Below are 17,169 nucleotides of genomic sequence, written 5' to 3'. Positions count from 1 at the left end.
GGCATGCTTGCGTATGTGTAAAAATACCCTGAGGTTTAAATTAATGACTTGTGTATTTACAACCAGTATACTTTCTTCCCTTTACTATATGTATATGTGTTAAGCTTCAATTAAGGGGTTAAGAAAAGTAAAGTTTTATACAATACAATAAAGCTGTAAATTTTAAATTTTAAAATAAATTTTAAGAAACATATGAAAGTATGAGCCCCGCCTTTTTTTTGGTTAAGAACTTTTATTTAAGGGCTATCACTGCTTGATAACCAGTGTCTCTCTTTTCTTTTCTGGTTCATTTTATGCTTTATTTTCTCATATACATTTTCTCACTTTCACTTTATGTAACTCTCATTAGATAAATACTGAAAGTATTCAATACATCCTTTCTGTTTCTTGTTTCTTTCATATATTTTATATTTTGATCTCATTCTATACTCTAGATCTCAGATTTATTTTCTATTCCTTCACTGTCCAAAAAATAGCCCTTAGTCATAGGTAACTATTTAAATTTACATTAACTTAATTAAAATTAGTTATAAAATCAGTTTCAAAATGCTTTATAGCCAATGTGGCTAAGGGGTACCCTATTGGACAGCACAGATCTAGGGCGGTTCCATCATTATAGAAAGGTCTATTGGACAGTCTTATTCTAGGCTATATCTATAGAATAATTTCATGCTTGATATTTAAATATCCTAGACTCTGAATGTTCAGGTATTTCATTGAAAACTATTTTTGTATTATTAAAGGAATATTTTTTCAACGCTTTTTAAAATACCAATTTCAGTTCTCTTTCCTTTCCTTTCTACTCTCTACTTCTCTTTCATATATTCTGGGCAAGAGAACATTACTTGTGATAAGTCAAGCATTCTTCGAGACCTTTTCTTGTTTCTGAATCATCACTTTTGAAAGTCAAAATATAAGAAATTGGATCTTTTATTGTCTATATTCCTCCATTTTTTTTTTTTTTTTTTTTTTTTCCTGAGGACAGAGCCCCGGCTCTGTCAGGGAGAAAAATACAGGAAGAAGGACTGAAGTTTGACTGAGTTTTTCCATTAGAAAAACATAACTTAGAACTAACTTACAGTTAGAACTCTGTCTTGAATAGCTTCCGTTTCAGGTATAGCATAGATTTATTTTGTGCATATTCTGGATGGCAACTTCCTCTCCTCTAATTTATTCATCAGCTCAATTGTATCCTCTTTATGTCTTGCAGAAACCTGTTCACATATAAAGTAGTTTGATTTAGGCTAACACACTCTTCCATCACAGCTTTATTGTATTACATAAAACTTTACTTTTCTTAACCCCTTAATTGAAGCTTAACACATATACATATAGTAAAGGGAAGAAAGTATACTGGTTGTAAATACGCAAGTCATTAATTTAAACCTCAGGGCATTTTTACACATACATAAGCTTATATAACTCCATCACCCTCTAATGTTCTCTTCTGCTACTTCCATGCCATTAACTACCTTTCTTCACTCCCACCAGTGAGGTAACCTCTATTCTGACTTTTATTACTATAGATAAGTTTTGTCTGTTCATGAATTTTGTATATGTGAAATCATAGTTTGTGTCATTTTTTGGTGACTAGCTTCTTCCACTCAACATAATGCTTGTGAGCTTCATCCTTTCTGGTGCATCTATCAATAGTTTTTATCTTTCTTTTTAAAACTGCAATGTAGTAGCCCATTGTATGAATATATCACTAAATTATTTAAATTGAAAATGGAGGACAGGACCTTGTATGTGCTCAGTCAGCTATCTTGCACGAAAGTTGTATGGTTCTCATAATACAGTACATCAAATGTGTCTTATGTTGTTTGTGGTTATACTGTCACCGTCAAAAGACTGAGTGACTTGAGTAGAGAAATATGGACTGTTATATTTTCTGTGTTTTAAAAGTGTCTTACATATATCATGTAGTTAGAATTCAATTAATATATGCTCAAAAGCAGAAACTTTAGGTGCATTTCTGCATCAAAAAAGAGGTTAAATTAAAAATAATACATTTTATTCCCTCACCAGCTAAGTAGGATGTTTTTAATATCAAATGTTATAGCAAATTAAGCATATTACTTATGTGTGCTGATTTATATCTGCTCCCAAATTACACCCCATTTTGAGGATTTACTTAGTCTAATAGCACCGAAAAGAAAATTTTAAAACATAACATTTTATTCAATCTGTATTATAGAAACTTCCAGAGAATGTATAATTTAGATAAGCATTGATGTAGTGAACTGGTTTGGTAGAAAAAAAGTCTAAAAACATTTACAGCATAAATTGTTGTTGCTGACCATTCATGATTACTGTTACTGACATTTTAGAGTACAAGATGATTTAAATTAACTTTTCCTTGAATGGTCTATTTTCACAAAAAGATGTAATAAGGGCTATTATAGCATTTTGACAATGCATTAGCATTTCAGAGAAGATACATTGAGTAATACTGTTTATCATTTTGAACAGACCATGTGTGGTCAGATAGAATCTGATCTGCAAAGGCAAACTAAGCGGGGAAGATAGATGTTGGGAAATATCTATGAGCTATTACTTGCCCTCAAGGAGCAAGAGCCTCTGCTTTGCAGATTATATTGTAATTGTGTCCTTTGTTCATTGTTTTAGTATTTTCTCCTCATGTATAAATATATTCAGTAGCTAGTATTTTTGTGATAGATTTTCTAGATACAAGAAGAGATTTTAGCTAAGACCACATATGCTTGTTTCTAATGCATTAAATTCAGACACGTTAAAATCCGGGGATGTGCTGAGGAAAACAAAATACTATTAAAGTTTCTGTGTCTCTGTAATATCCCCAGGGAGATTTCTCTCAGCTGAAAAGTTAGCTTTCACAAAGCTACTTCTAAAGCCATTCAGTGGCTTGCCTCCTGTTAATAGAACTTTAGTGGAAATAAAACCTAATGCATAAGGCAAAACAACAACAAAATTTCTATTCAAGACTTTCAAAAAGCTAAAGTATAAATTAAGTGGCAAAATAAATGTGAAGAATGCATCAACATTAATTAATATTTGAGGTAGGATTTCACATGGAAAAAAGAATACTTCCTTCAGGTGTGGTTACAATGTCATTTCTATGGCCAGTGAAGGAGGTATTTCATGTTTATATGTGAACACAGCACTCTTAAGTGGCAAACAATAGAATGTGGATTAGAAAAAAATTCCTCATGTTAATCAATTATTGAGATAGCAGTTGTGAGGATTACTCCATAACTATCTTGTCCTGAAAAGGAAAATGAAATTGTTTATAATTAATTTAATTAAGGCCAAAGCTACATATGGTTTTTATGATCAGAAATCTGCTTTGGTTGAGATTCATTCTAATCCTCTGCATGCCAGAGAGACAGCTAAACAGGACCCAATGTGGACATTTTAATCAAGTAGTAAAGGAAGTAATGAATACATAAATAGGTACAAAGAACACTATGTTTTGTCATTTATCTATATGAATTTTAAGCAAGTTAACTTGCTTTTGTATTGTCTGTAACAATAGATATACTCCTAATTTTCAAAAGAGTTTTGCTAAATAAAAGGGATAAAAATTAGGAAACTATTCAGACAAATGCCTGAAACAGAGTAAGCTACACATCATTTTCAATTTAGGCTTTGTTTTGAAATAGACAATTTTTATTGACAGACAGACATATAATAAATGCACATTTCTTAACCGTATTTTGACAAAAATGTAGATCATTTACTGAAAAAATAAACAATGTAGGATTAAACATAAACTTTTCAGGATAGTGTCTTTGAATAAGGGAGCTAAAGCTTCTGGTTTTCAAACATGGCTTTCCTTGGAAACATCAGAATATTTTCTTGGGTTCCCCTGTCTGGAGTTGGTTACCTCATAATAAATATTTGTAATTTTTTATAGCTTTCCATTTAAGGGAATGAATTACCTACTTTTGTACAAATTGCATATTTGTTGGAATTTTCCAATAATCACAGTCTCAAAATAAAAGTAAGTTTTTAGAGAATAATCAAATAAATCCCCCCGTTCCCCCCTCAAAAAAAAATACTTGAGCAAATTATTTGGAGGGATTTGGATGGAAAATACCTTTAGAAATATACTCACTGTAGCCTTGGTCTCCTGATAAATGGATCCTAAATCACAGGAAATTTGGCCACCAATTATTCATACATTTATTTATTATGCTAAAGAGTAGTTAACTCTTCTTAGAAAAATCACAAAACAGTATTTCTTGTACCAAAAACGAGTGATTGTTTCAACCTTGTTTAGATTGAATTCAATAACTTACTCAATTTTTACAGGATGTGAAATTGATGTTGCAACCATGAACCTCCCCTCCATTTTTGAAGAAATGTCAGAATAGTTTGATTTTAAAGAATATTCCATTTATAAATATATTCTATACATATGTTTTTCTTGAGACTGTGATTTGGAGTAATAGGGCAAAATAATGTGAAAATAAGCTAAAAAGCTAGAAATATAATTGAAATATAAAACAATATTTTGAGAAAATTAAGCAAATCCAATTCATGCTCATGAAATGAGAAAATCTTATCTGTCACTTTCCAGAAATTCAATAATATTTACATCGTATTTATGCATAACATGGTGATCCTCTATATAAAATAAGGATAATAGTAATATCTACTATTGCTATTGGGAGGATCATATAAATTAATGAATCAAAGCAAATAGAACAATGCTTGACACTTAGTAAATGCTGAAAATGTTACTGGTTCCTTAATTGTATGGAGTTTCAGTTTTAAACTAACTCTATTGTGAATTTTAATTTTGCTTTGGACATTTTAGTTTCTTGGAAATCTTTCATGAACCTGAACTCCATAATTATGTCTATCTGTGTTTGTATTTCCCTGATGGAAACAGTGCTCTGGTGTTCAGTATGAGGCTTCTGGAGCCAGAATCTCTTGGTTCAAATCCCAGTTCTACGAATTCACTTTTGTACAATTAAGGACAAGTTACCTAAATCTTTTGTTTCTCAGTTTCCATATCTGCAAAACTGGGAGAAGAGTGATAAGAATTTCATAGAGCTGTAGGGGGAATTGAATTTATAAATTGCCATAAAAATACCTTAGGCTATCTTGTGACCTTAACTGTTATTTTCACTTAAAAAAATAATAAACAAGCTTTATTCCTCTACATGCTTTTCTGTTCTTGTCTATTAGCATGTCTTTTGCATCTTCTCACAGGAGAGCAAGCTGACATTTTAAGTTTCTTTTTATTTTATGTTAAAGCATTTTTATGTCTGCTTTTCAATATGACTCCTTTATATACTTTAAAAAGTAGATATAAATGCTCACTTCTCTTAGGGACAGGAGAGATTTTATTGGGCCCCAAATTTGCTGTTGAGGTTTTAGAAAATTTGTAGATCACACTTGACTTGTTCACTTAGCTCATGAGCTGGCTGAATCCTTTTTCCTGTTTATGGCTGAACGGAGTTTGAATATGAGCGCTTTTTTTTTTTTGAAACAGACTTTTGCTGTTGTTGCCCAGGCTGGAGTGCAATGGCATGATCTCAACTCACTGCAACCCTGCCTCCTGGGTTGAAGTGATTTTCCTGCCTCAGCCTCCCGAGTGTCTGGGATTACAGGCATGTGCCACCATACCCGCCTAATTTTGTATTTTCAGTAGAGACGGGGTTTCTCCATGTTGGTCAGGCTGGTCTCAAACTCCCGACCTTAGCTGATCCACCCACCTAGGCCTCCCAAAGTGCTGGGATTACAGGCATGAGCCACCGCATCCTGCCATAATATGAGCGCTTCATAAACCAACATACTGCAGGGTTGCAAGCCTTTAGTGGATTCTCTCTTAATTCCAGTGATTACTTCTTTGATGGAATCTGCGGAGGAACTATCAAACTCTAATGCTTGAAATCAGATACTCTTTCTTTCATGTGATCAGTAGTAATCACTCTTTTGTTTTTCATGAGTTTTATGAGTTTCTGGTTCAATGCAGTCTCAACCTCCTGGGTTCAGGTCCAGCCTCAGCCTCCTGAGTGGCTGGGACTATAGGCACACACCACCATGCCCACCTATTTTTTAATTTTTTTGTAGTGATGGGGTCTCACTGTGATGCCCAGGCTGGTCTCAAACTCCTGGGCTCAAGTGGTTCACCTACCTTGGCCTCCCAAAGTGCTGGGAATACAGGTATGAGCCAGTGCACCATGCCCTGCGACTCTTAAATACAAATGTCTATTGTTTGTATCTTTGGAGAGAAGGGTCCACGCTTCTTTTTACCCATCGGTGTGAAACTAGGAAAAGTGGTTGGTTTATATACACGTGACACAAATTCTTTCTCCCTTATTGTGGAGCACCCTGTCTGGAGCACACTGTGTTCCTCACTCCTTCCTACAACACTGAGGCATCTCTGTCTCTCCAAGGTGACAATATACCATTGCCCATGTATTCTGATTGTGACCACAGGGTAAATTTACTTGTGGGGATCAATTATTTGGAAGCTTATTTCTAGCCACAGTTGAAGGTATGTTCTGTAGACTAATTTTATCAGTGATGAAGTTAATGTTTTTAATACTCCTCTGACTTAATTCTCTGCTTGCTTTCCCCCTTTTCTCTTTCTTCTCTCCCTTCTTTTTTTCTTCTTATCTTTCTTCCAATTTTTTTCCCTCCTCTTCCTTCTGTTCCTTTTCTTTTGTAAATGTTCTATGTCCCATTAAAGGGGTAGTGCTCTATAAATATGAATGAGAAAGGGTTAGCAAAAAATGTTTAAATATTTCATAGCTTCACTAATGTTTTATTTTGTTGTTCTGTTAGTTACTGACAGAGATGTGTTCAAATTCCAAACTCAGGTTAAGAATTTTTAAATTACTCCTCTTAGGTCCATCAATTTCTATTTTGAAGCCCATGTTATTAAATACTTACAGATTCAGGATTATTATTTCTTCATGATGAATTGGACCTTAATCATTATGAAATTCACTTTCTCTAATAATATTTTTCCTCTTTAAACCTATTTTGTCTGATGTTAATGTAGCCACACCATGTTTAGGTAACGTTTTCACGTTACCTAAAGGAATACGTTAGGTATTCCTTTTCCCATACTTTTTCTTCCAACGTAAGGACTTTCTGTGTCCTTATATCTAAAGTGTAAACAGCATAGATTGGGTCTTTTTCAGAACTCTTTTGAAAATTTACACACCTTTTAATTGAGGTGTGTAATTCATTTACATTTATTCCAATTACAGATGCATTTGAGCTTAGTTCTGCCACCTTTCTTTTTGTTTCCAATTTTACAATCTTTTCTTTGGTCCTATTGTTACTTTTCCATTCCTTCTTTTGGGTTCATTAAGATAAAGAAAAAAACGACTTACCTCTTTTATCAGCATTTTATCACTATGTTTTAAAAATTCATTTATTGGTCGCCTAGAGATTATGCATTTTTTCTTTTTATAATTTGCCTTAATGATTTTACAACTTTCCATACAAGAAACTTCAAACAGTAATTTCTTTTACCTGTACACCTACCTTTGAGCTATTGTCATATGTGGTACTTCAATATATCTTATCAACCCCCAAGACATTTATAGTGCTGGTCTAAGCACTTAAGATTATTTTATATTTACTCTCATATTTGACCTTTCTAGTTCTCTTTAGTCCTTTCTAAAGTTTTGTCCTTTTTCTCTGGTGTGAGACTACTTATGACAAATGTTCTTGTCTTGACCTCACCTTAATTGTTGGAACTCTTTGTTTTGTGACTTACAGGAAAGTTCCAAAGATAGTACTGATTATTCCTATATGCCCTTCACTCAGTTTTCTCTAATGTTAGCATGTTATGTAATCATGGTATAATTTTCAAAACTAAATAATATGATACTATTGGCTAAACTATAGACTTTGTGTGGATTTCATAAATTTTTACATCAATGTCTCTTTTTTTGTTTAAGGATCCAATCTGGGACACCACTCTGCATTTAGTTGTCACGTCTATTTTGTCTCTCCCAATCTTTCTCAGTCTTTATGTGTTTTTTTATAATCTTGATCTTTTTGAAGAGTACTGGTCAGAAATTTTGTAGAATGTCCTTCATTTGGGGCTTGTCTGATGTTTTCTCATAATTAGTTAAGTTTATATATTTTGGGAGAATGCTACAAAGGTGATGTGTCCTTATAATTTCAAGAGTAGCATGATATCAACATGACTTATTGTTGGTGATGCTAACCTTAAAATCACTTTATTACAGTGATGTCTGCCAGTTTCTCTACTGTGAAGTTACTGTTGTTCCCTTTCTATACTCTCTTTGTTGAAAGTGAGTCATTAAGAAAAGTAATTCCACACTCAAGGAGAGACAAATTAAGTTCCATCCCCCTAAAGAGAGAATTACCAAAAATTTCATGAGTGTATATTAAAATCACAACAAGAATTAAAAAAAAAAGGGCGATATTTGAATCTAGGCCACTATCCTGTTCTTAAAATTTTGCTACCCACTGTAGCATACAGCATTGAATCTTGCCAGCAGAAATTATTACTGTGGTGTTTTAAAGTTGGTTTTCTATTTCCCACATTTCTTCTATAGTTATTAATTGGAATTATTCCATAAAGAAGAGTTGCCTCTTTCTTTTTAGCTATTTTTTATTATTAAGGGCTTATGGATACTTCAATCCAGTGTGACACTTATAATCCATAATGTGTTATTTCTTTTATTGTTTGATTGGTCCAGCTCTGACTATGGGAAGATTTGGCAACTGTGTCACTTTGATGTGCTCTTATCCTTTTCATTTCTATTTAAAAATTTTAGCACTTCTTTTTTTTTTTTTTTTGGTACCACAAGATGTTCCAGGCTCATTGCACAAGTGTACCTTGTACAATCTCTGTTCCAGTCTCCCAATCAACCATGGAGCATTGGTTCCTTTTACAATGAAATTGTACATAAAAGTAATTCATTTTAATCTGGGTGTAACTAGCGCATTAATTCTGAATTTTATATGCAGATTTGTTATATTTATATTCTGTTCCATTTTTCCGTTTTGTATTCGCCAAAAATTCACTCATGTGTAATTTTTACATGTAACATAATGTTTTCTATCACTGCTACTTTAGAATATGTACTGCTCTCAACTATACTTTTTAGTAGGATAATAACATGATGTGATAGCCTAATTATTTGATTGAATTGAATTGGTCTTCAAAGAGTCTCATTTGAAAAGGGCAGATACATTTTCTTGGAGACAGGCTATTTGGCATTTGGCCAAAAGAATGGATGAATCAATGAACCATGGAGATGTCTCTTTGCTTGAAGTCATATAAAATAACAATTAAATATTAATGAAAAAGTCATGCATATTGCTTTGACACAGATCAATATTCAACTTGGCAAGAATGAGATGAAAGGAATTGATTTGTGTTCAAGCTCAGAAGCAGTTTCTTTCAGCGACTTTTTCTGGTGAGACAGCAATTCCTCTAGTACATAACATGAAGGACTGACAAGTTACACTGAAGCATGGCAAAGAGAGAAAAAAAAGACATTGCAGAGGGAAAAATAGCTCTCTAGTCTTAGACACCATGGAAGAAATAGAGATAATAACTGTTCCAACAGATTTCTGACAAAAACGGGAGCATAGAAAAATATGAAAATAAATTAGGAAAGAACAAAAGTCTAGGATTATAAGAATAGCTGTACTGCTTACCAGCATGTGCCTTCATTAAAAACCGGCCATTTAGAATATTTAAATTCAACATTAATTCTTTGAGCACAAGATATATGTCAACTAAGGAGCCAAGCCAAAGGAGATACAATGAGCATTACTGGTAGTGCCTGCCAGTAAGCCCACCTTCCAGTCTTAGACATAGGTGGGAATATGGTCTCAGTGGAACCTATCAGACTTTTTCCTGAAGTTATGAGTGATAGACAGAGGTTACAAAGCATATGAATCTGTTGGGTGCTATGCTATCTTGAGAATACTCAAAGTTCATGAGTTCCTGCTATAGAGAGAAGAGCTGGCCTTGATTCTAGATTTTATTTTTTATTTTTAAATTTTATTTTTATAGAGATAGGGTCTTGCTATATTGTCCAGGCTGGTCTCGAACTCCTGGGCTCAAGCAATCCTCCTGTATCGGCCTCCCAAAGAGCTGGGATTAAAGGTGTGAGCTACCATGCCTGGCTGATTCCATATTTTTTTAAAGGCCTAATCATTCCAGTTTTTCTTTGATATTGTAAGCTTCTCAGTATCTTTCAAAATAGATTTTCTTTAATAAATCATTGAGGTATTCAGAATCACCCAATCCACTGAGAACCTGAATAGAAGAAAAAGGCAAAGGAAGGGAGAATTCGCTTTTTCTGTTTGAGCTGCAGTGTCCATATTCTCCTGCCCTTGGACATGGGATAGGAGCTCCTGCTTCTCCACCCTCTGGATCCAGGCTGAATTACACCACCGGCTTTCCTGGTTTTCCAGTTTGCAGATGGTAGATCATGGGACTTCTTGGCTCCATAATCACTTGAGCCAGTTCCTATAATTAATGTCCTATTATATATGCAGATATCCTATTGGTTCTCTTTCTCTGGTGAACCCTAATGCAGCTGCACTGTTCATAATGTAGTTGTTTCTTGAGCTTTTACAGTTCTGCTTCTGTATCATTTTGGGGGTCCTGCATTCCTGGTAAACTAAGAAGCATCTCTCTGAGGTCTGAATACCACATCAGACACTGCCTTGGACTAGTTAGTGCACCAGCCTCTGGTCCAAAGATTGAAGACTCTCTCTTTTCCCTATTTGGTGGAAACTGGTATCTGCTGCAAAGATATTCTCTCTGCTCCCTTCTGCCCAGGTCTCCTATCAGTCTCTTCATTTTGGTTAGGCTTTTGTGAAAGAAAGGCTTCTTTGATCTTTTCTTAATCTTATTGCTTCCAAAATCTCTGATTCAAGAAATTTAAGAAGTCTGGCTACCTAATTGAACTGAAAAGAGTAGACAGGTATGAGATAAATTTACAAAGCAAAATAAAATGTAATATCTCAAAAGATCAATGTATCAGAACTAAGTACTGGGCAATGCCTGTGCAAGAATTTGAAAATATATTATGTAGTCACTCAGTAGAGGTGGTTAATAGTTGAAAGAGGAGGATGTTTATTGACTCCGGCTGCTGACTTCCATATTTTTCTAAATGCCACATTAGCCTTCACCTGTAAATATAGTACAACCCCTTCATCTGGATCAATTTTGATCCCAGATAAATTGCTCTCTGAAAGAGCCTGGAATCAGAATTGTGTTGAAGCCCCTCTACCTCTGATGCTGTGGTTTCTTGATTCCTGGTGTACACTCTGGTTATCCACCTCCCTGTGTTGAAACCCCAGATTCCTGATGCTAATAAATTGTCTCTTTGCAACTCTATTACTGTCAATTTTTGGAACTTTTTGCTTGATAGCCATCTGGATTGACATCCCAGATAATCGTTCTATGTGCACATTTTAACCTGTGGTTAATCTTTCATTTCCTGATCAGTTCTCAGACTCATGTTCATGAAATCCATCCCTAGATTGGCATCACCTTAGCCATATCCTTACAAAGCCTTTCATTATTAGACATATTTGGATTGGACTTAGAAGACTATTTCAGTCAATTCTGCTGACTTTGAGTCCTGGAAATGGCAGGATGGTGAAAAATAATTAATAGATGTTCCAGATCTCCTGGTACTTACGCAAGCATTCTTCTGCTGGCGTGTTCCTCTCAATGTCCAGCTGTTTGTGTGTGTGTGCCCGCTAGGGTCGCAGGGTGGTTTTTATAGGCACAGGAATGGGGATGCAGGGTGGCTGGCCAGAGTGGTCTTGAAAAATGCAACAGTTGGGTGTGAAAACAGGAGTGCCTCTCCTCACATAGGTCCATGGGCACAGGCCTGAGGGTGGAGCCTTCACCAGGGACCCTGCCTTTCTCTATCCAGCACTTCCCTGCTCACCTCCCGTATCATTACAATACATAAATACATATATAATGCAACTTATATATGTGTGTATAATATATACACAATAATGTGCATATAGAATTTAAGTGTATACATTATATATAATATAATCATATACACGTATATATATGCACCTATATAGAGTATCGTTTTTATATATGTACAAATAATATTTTAGAGCAAAAGACCTCATATCAAAAGGAAGAGAAATTTAATTCCCATGTTTACAAAATGGCATATGTGAAACAGCACTCCTGGAAGCAATATTATGATAGAAAAAGTTTGGAAACAACCTAAAAGTTTTTAAGTATCTCACAATCAAATAATCTGATGACAAATAATATTTTTTTTTGTCCCACACTAAAATGGAAACATTTCCAGTTTTCAGCAGTAAGTATCCTGCTGGCTTTTTATTCTAGGACTAAATTTAGTTTAGGAATAGGAAAATGAAGAAAGCCATTCTACAAACCCAAGGCTATAAATTTTAAATTCATCTGTATATGCACACTAATAGACATTCATGTCATATAGGCATAGTAAACGTTGTATGAAGGAAAATGTTAACAGGGTGTACTTCTTGTGAATGCAAATTAGATTTCAGAGAAAATAATATTTCACTTTATCACATTCTGCACTTCTACATTTTACCATGAATATTATTAAGGTTTAAAAATGTTAAGATACTCTTAAAAATAACAAGATTGAAATGGGCATTTTCTGTCACAAGAAGCAGAATTGATACTTCTTTAATCTACACAGTGGCAAAAATCTACACAGCTCTTTAAGAAGGTGTAGAAAAACCATAAATAGTGTAAAACTGAGAAGGAGTAAAAGGATGTGGAAGACAAAACAAAGAACTAATAATGATATTATTATTATATATAATTATCATTATACCAAATAATGATATTTCTACAGTAGGCCAAAAGTTACAAATAGAAGCAATTTTCAAATACTAAACAGAACATTTCATTTCTTCTGATTTGAAGCAAGATCTGTATATATAAATTGATGAATTCTTAACATTCCAGGAAAAATCAATTAATGAGACATCTCTAGACACTTGCCCTTTGCATTAATAGAAAGGATTCTAGTCATATGGGAACTTTACCTTTCAGGGAATGCGTAAATTGGATTTCTTTGGATTACCTATGAAAAATTCCAAATAAATTCATTTGTAAAACTAAGGGGCACAAATCAGTAACTTTTATAGTTTTGAGAAAAAGAAACAATGGCCTTAATTTTGGTTTTATTATTTTTTTACCTAGAAATTGGTTAATGTGCTAGGCAATGTAAAAACGTGAACACATGTAAGGCTACTGTTAATATTCCACTGTGGTACCTATAACAAAGGAAATGGAAAAGTCATAGTTATCATGTTACTCGATTATTTAGCATCACAGTCTAAGTACTTGGCATGAGTACTAACTTTTTTGACTTCCAGCAAGATATAATTGAGCAGAGTCAAGAGCTCCGTATTATATTTAATATATGCAGAACTTTTTCCTTACAATTTCCCACCTGCAGTGTGTTCTAGTTTTTGCCCACTCTGCAAGGCCGAATCCCTGCAGCAACAATAGAATCATGATCTATGATGCTGTTTCTGCTGTGTAGAGGTGAAAAATCAATGTGATATAAGATTTATCATTATTAATATCATTTAGGAGTAAAATATATGTCACATATGTATAATACTGTTATTCATGCTGAAATTACTGTTGTGTTGCCCTGCAGACCTATATGATTGATTAATTTTAAATTAAAAGTAAATTAAAAAATATTGACCTTTGGGTACTCAAAAGGCACTTTAAAGAAAAAATGAATAAGAAGAACTAAAGTTTTAGAAATAAAATCATATATTTAATAATTTGGGTTTTAGAATTTGTGAGAGAAGATTTTTCTTGAATATTCTTTTTTTTCTCCAGGGAAAATATATTACTAAATTTTATCCAAATCTATCTGGATGTGTACATCTTCATAGGAATACATTGGACTCCATGGGTGCTACAGAAATGAAATGTGCTTTGCAGTGTCTGTGCTGAGAGTTCAAGATGTATTTTTTGATATCATTATCAGTCTAGAGAGTGGTGAGTCCTGAGGTAAAGTCTGGGCTAGTCTTCACTTCCCCACATGATCTCCATGACTTATACCACTGACTTCAAATTCTTTGATGTAAAACAAATAGATTTTCAGTCTTCTGTAAAGGGTCACCAAGATGTCGATTCAAGAAAAGTCTCTATAGGCTGCCCAACACAAAAACCAGGCAATCACTGTAAGCCCCTCTTATTTACTAAACCTATTTCTGCCACTGACTACTGGAAGTGGCTATGTCTTAGTTATTTCTAAGAACAATATGTACAGTTTGTCCTTCAGAAATGCTTTGCGATTAGATAATTACTGCACTCAAAGAGACATCTTACAGCTTTTAATAGGACATTTTGTCTTTTCTGGGAGCAAAGGAGTTGTGAATGGGTATGAAAATAGTATTTGTTCAGTAATATGTTTTTGCTAGAGCACAGTTTTGGTGGCTGCAATCAGTGGAGCGATCCCTTCTAAATCTTGATGTGATATTACTGGAACTTAGTGAAATAGAAGAGATCACTCCTTTGTTCTGATTTTTACAGGAAAATGCGTGGCTGGAAGCTTTGTAACCGCTTTTTTCTCTCTGGAGGATTGATAGTTCAGTCCTTTCAGATGTGGATCAGACATATATACTCTATGGAGTGTGAAGTGGGAAGAAGGAAAGACAATAGGAAAAATGATCTTCAATGACATTAGCAATCAGCACAATTTACAAGAGTTAAAGTTACCATAGGAACACAGAGAAGATGAAAGTTTACTGCCAGAATTAAGTAGGTATAACACACACACACACACACACACACACACACACAGGCACACAGGTTTCCAAAGGTCAAACATTTTTTTAACGTTTATTTTTCTGCTTTTTAACTGTATCCCCAGTGCCCCCAACTTTGCTATGAAGACCAAGGCACTGTGGAATTGTGTGTCTACGTTTGGAAAGTCAGCTTGTGCCTAAATGGATTTTGAAGATATCAGGCATTCTAGGATTGAGAATGAGAATTCCTTTTGTTACAACAGGCAAGAGTAAGAGCCAATAAATAAAAGAATGCTACATTTTAATTTTCAAAGATATGATTTTTTTTTTACATTTAATATCTCACATCAGGATGTATCTTGGAATCAATAGTATGTTCCATGTGAATTGCCAGTGTTTAAAAAAAAATTGTTGATGGTAAATCAGATAACAGTGCATCTTATAACTGATGGCATCTTTAGATAAGATGAAATACGGCATTTTGTTAGTGTGTAATATGTTTTTGGTTTGTAATTTATTAATTCATTTTACTTTTCTGTGGCTGCTGATGTAGTTGCCTGGTGATTTATTTCAAGTTGAGCATTCAGAGTTTGAAGGTGAACTCATTAGCCAAGTAAGTGCATATCCGTCTCAGTCAGTGTATGATACTCACAGCATCAAACAACTACAGCTTTCTTCCTAGGCTATCTAATGTATTTGTAATAGTCACTTTTTGGAAAATTGTATTTAACATGTTTAGGCTATATTGCCACATTTAAAAATCATCAACTACTTTGTCAACTTCAATATGGTAAAATTAAGTTTAAAGGTCACCTTTATATCTTTATGTGTCCTTTATATCTTACTCTCTTATTTTTACAGTTATTTAAATTCCAAATATACCCTGATTGTAAATGGGGTAAAGAAGCATGACTCATTTGAAGAATCAGATAACAAAGGGGTCCCGAAAATCTAAAAAATAAAGAGAGTTGACATGATGCTAATCATGTAGACACTTTAGGAAGTTGTGCATTTGATAAAAATTTTCTAAGAGATGACATTACTTTAGATGTAAATTTTAATAGTTCCTTTTTTGGTTGTAAATATGTTACATAGAAAATATATACATTTATAATATAATTTAATTTAACAACATACAATCGGCAGCCAGCTGATCATTTCTATTTTTCTGTTTTTAGAAGGAGAGTTGCTCTTTCTGCTATTTTGGAAATCATATTTTATTTTTCTCTAGGGCGACAGAAAATTATCAGAACTAAGAGGGCAATTTTATTCCTTCTAAAGTAGTTAAAATTAATTCAAACAGTTAATTTGTGTCTCCCTTGTATATCTTTTGCATCCTACTTTGAGTTTTTCCTCTTTTGTTAAAATGCCTTCAGTATGTTTCTCCCTTGATAGAGGCCTCAGACATTTTTTTCTTGATCTAAACTCTAATTCTTGCTCTGTCTTATTGTAACCACTACTTTTTTGTTGGAGAATAGCTTATATTTACTTAATCCCATTTAACCATGTAGAATATGGATTCCCATGAAGAAAAGTCAAGCAAATTTCAGGTATTATCATATTTTCTGTGGATCGATTCTCCATCTGTAATCTAAAGAAGTGGTCATGGGTAGAGGCCCTCTGAATAGCTTCTTTGCGGTAGGAAAGAGTGTTTGGCCCTCTAACTACTGTGGAATATGGGAGAAACCACACTGATTTCTATTTTTCCTCTGGATTTTCTCCTAGTTAAAGGATAAAATAATATGTGGAAAGGAATGGGAGGAAGAAAAATTATGGAATGTTTGCACTGTCAGAGGTAGTTCAGAGAAAAGAAAACTTGTAATGTCTATTGAACTCTTGCAATGCTATAACAAGAAGAGAATTATCTTCTTAATACTCTCCATAGTTAGTACTTTACTTCTTACTTAATCTTCAAAACACTTTTTTATGTTAGGTGTTAATACCATGCTCGCTTTAGAGATTAGACAATTGAAGCTTAGAACTTAAGTAGCTTGTCCAAACTCATGCAGCTGTTGTTAGAGTGAGGATTCGAAATGAGGTTTATTTTGCTATAAAGTTCATATCCACTTTATTTTTTCTACATAATGTTATCTGTATGCAGTGAAGTTTTTAAATAATTTAAAACATCTAAGTGACATTATTGGATTTTTGTGTTAGAATATCACCCTGGGAGCAGTGTGGAGACAGGTTTGATGCAAGGGAGTAATAATAGAGCCCAGAAGCCTTGAAAGCCAGTTAGAGACTTAGTTCAGTAGATGATTAATGCATGAATTACAGTGGTAGTAATAATAACATAAATAATATTCATAAGTAACATAAATAATATTTATAAGTAACATAAATATTCTTTGTAATATTAGTATTATTGTAATCGTAATATTTGTATTATTTCTAATATTTGTAAATAACAAAACACTG

At 33.8% G+C, this 17,169-nt stretch overlaps 1 protein-coding gene and 1 long non-coding RNA gene across 5 annotated transcripts in view; both read left to right on the top strand.

Moving 5' to 3' along the window:
- LOC129525411 (solute carrier family 35 member F5-like) overlaps positions 1–17,169 on the top strand; it is a 196,599-nt gene that overhangs the window by 86,096 nt on the left and 93,334 nt on the right. The gene's annotated exons all lie outside the window — the stretch shown is intronic.
- On the top strand, positions 13,623–15,373 carry LOC129531750 (uncharacterized). Of its 4 annotated transcripts, none has more exons than XR_010135371.1 (3): positions 13,625–14,764; positions 14,877–15,020; positions 15,305–15,373. It is a non-coding gene; the product is annotated as an uncharacterized lncRNA (long non-coding RNA). The 4 variants fall into 4 exon arrangements; XR_008677130.2 differs by lacking the exon at positions 15,305–15,373 and having other exon boundaries at positions 13,630–13,999; positions 14,537–14,764; positions 14,877–15,056; XR_008677129.2 differs by lacking the exon at positions 15,305–15,373 and having other exon boundaries at positions 13,630–14,011; positions 14,537–14,764; positions 14,877–15,056.

This window comes from Gorilla gorilla, chromosome 9 (assembly GCF_029281585.2).
Source record: "Gorilla gorilla gorilla isolate KB3781 chromosome 9, NHGRI_mGorGor1-v2.1_pri, whole genome shotgun sequence".
NCBI lineage: Eukaryota > Metazoa > Chordata > Mammalia > Primates > Hominidae > Gorilla > Gorilla gorilla.
The sequence above is the reverse complement of the archived record's forward strand: the minus strand, read 5'-3'. Positions and strand labels throughout refer to the sequence as shown.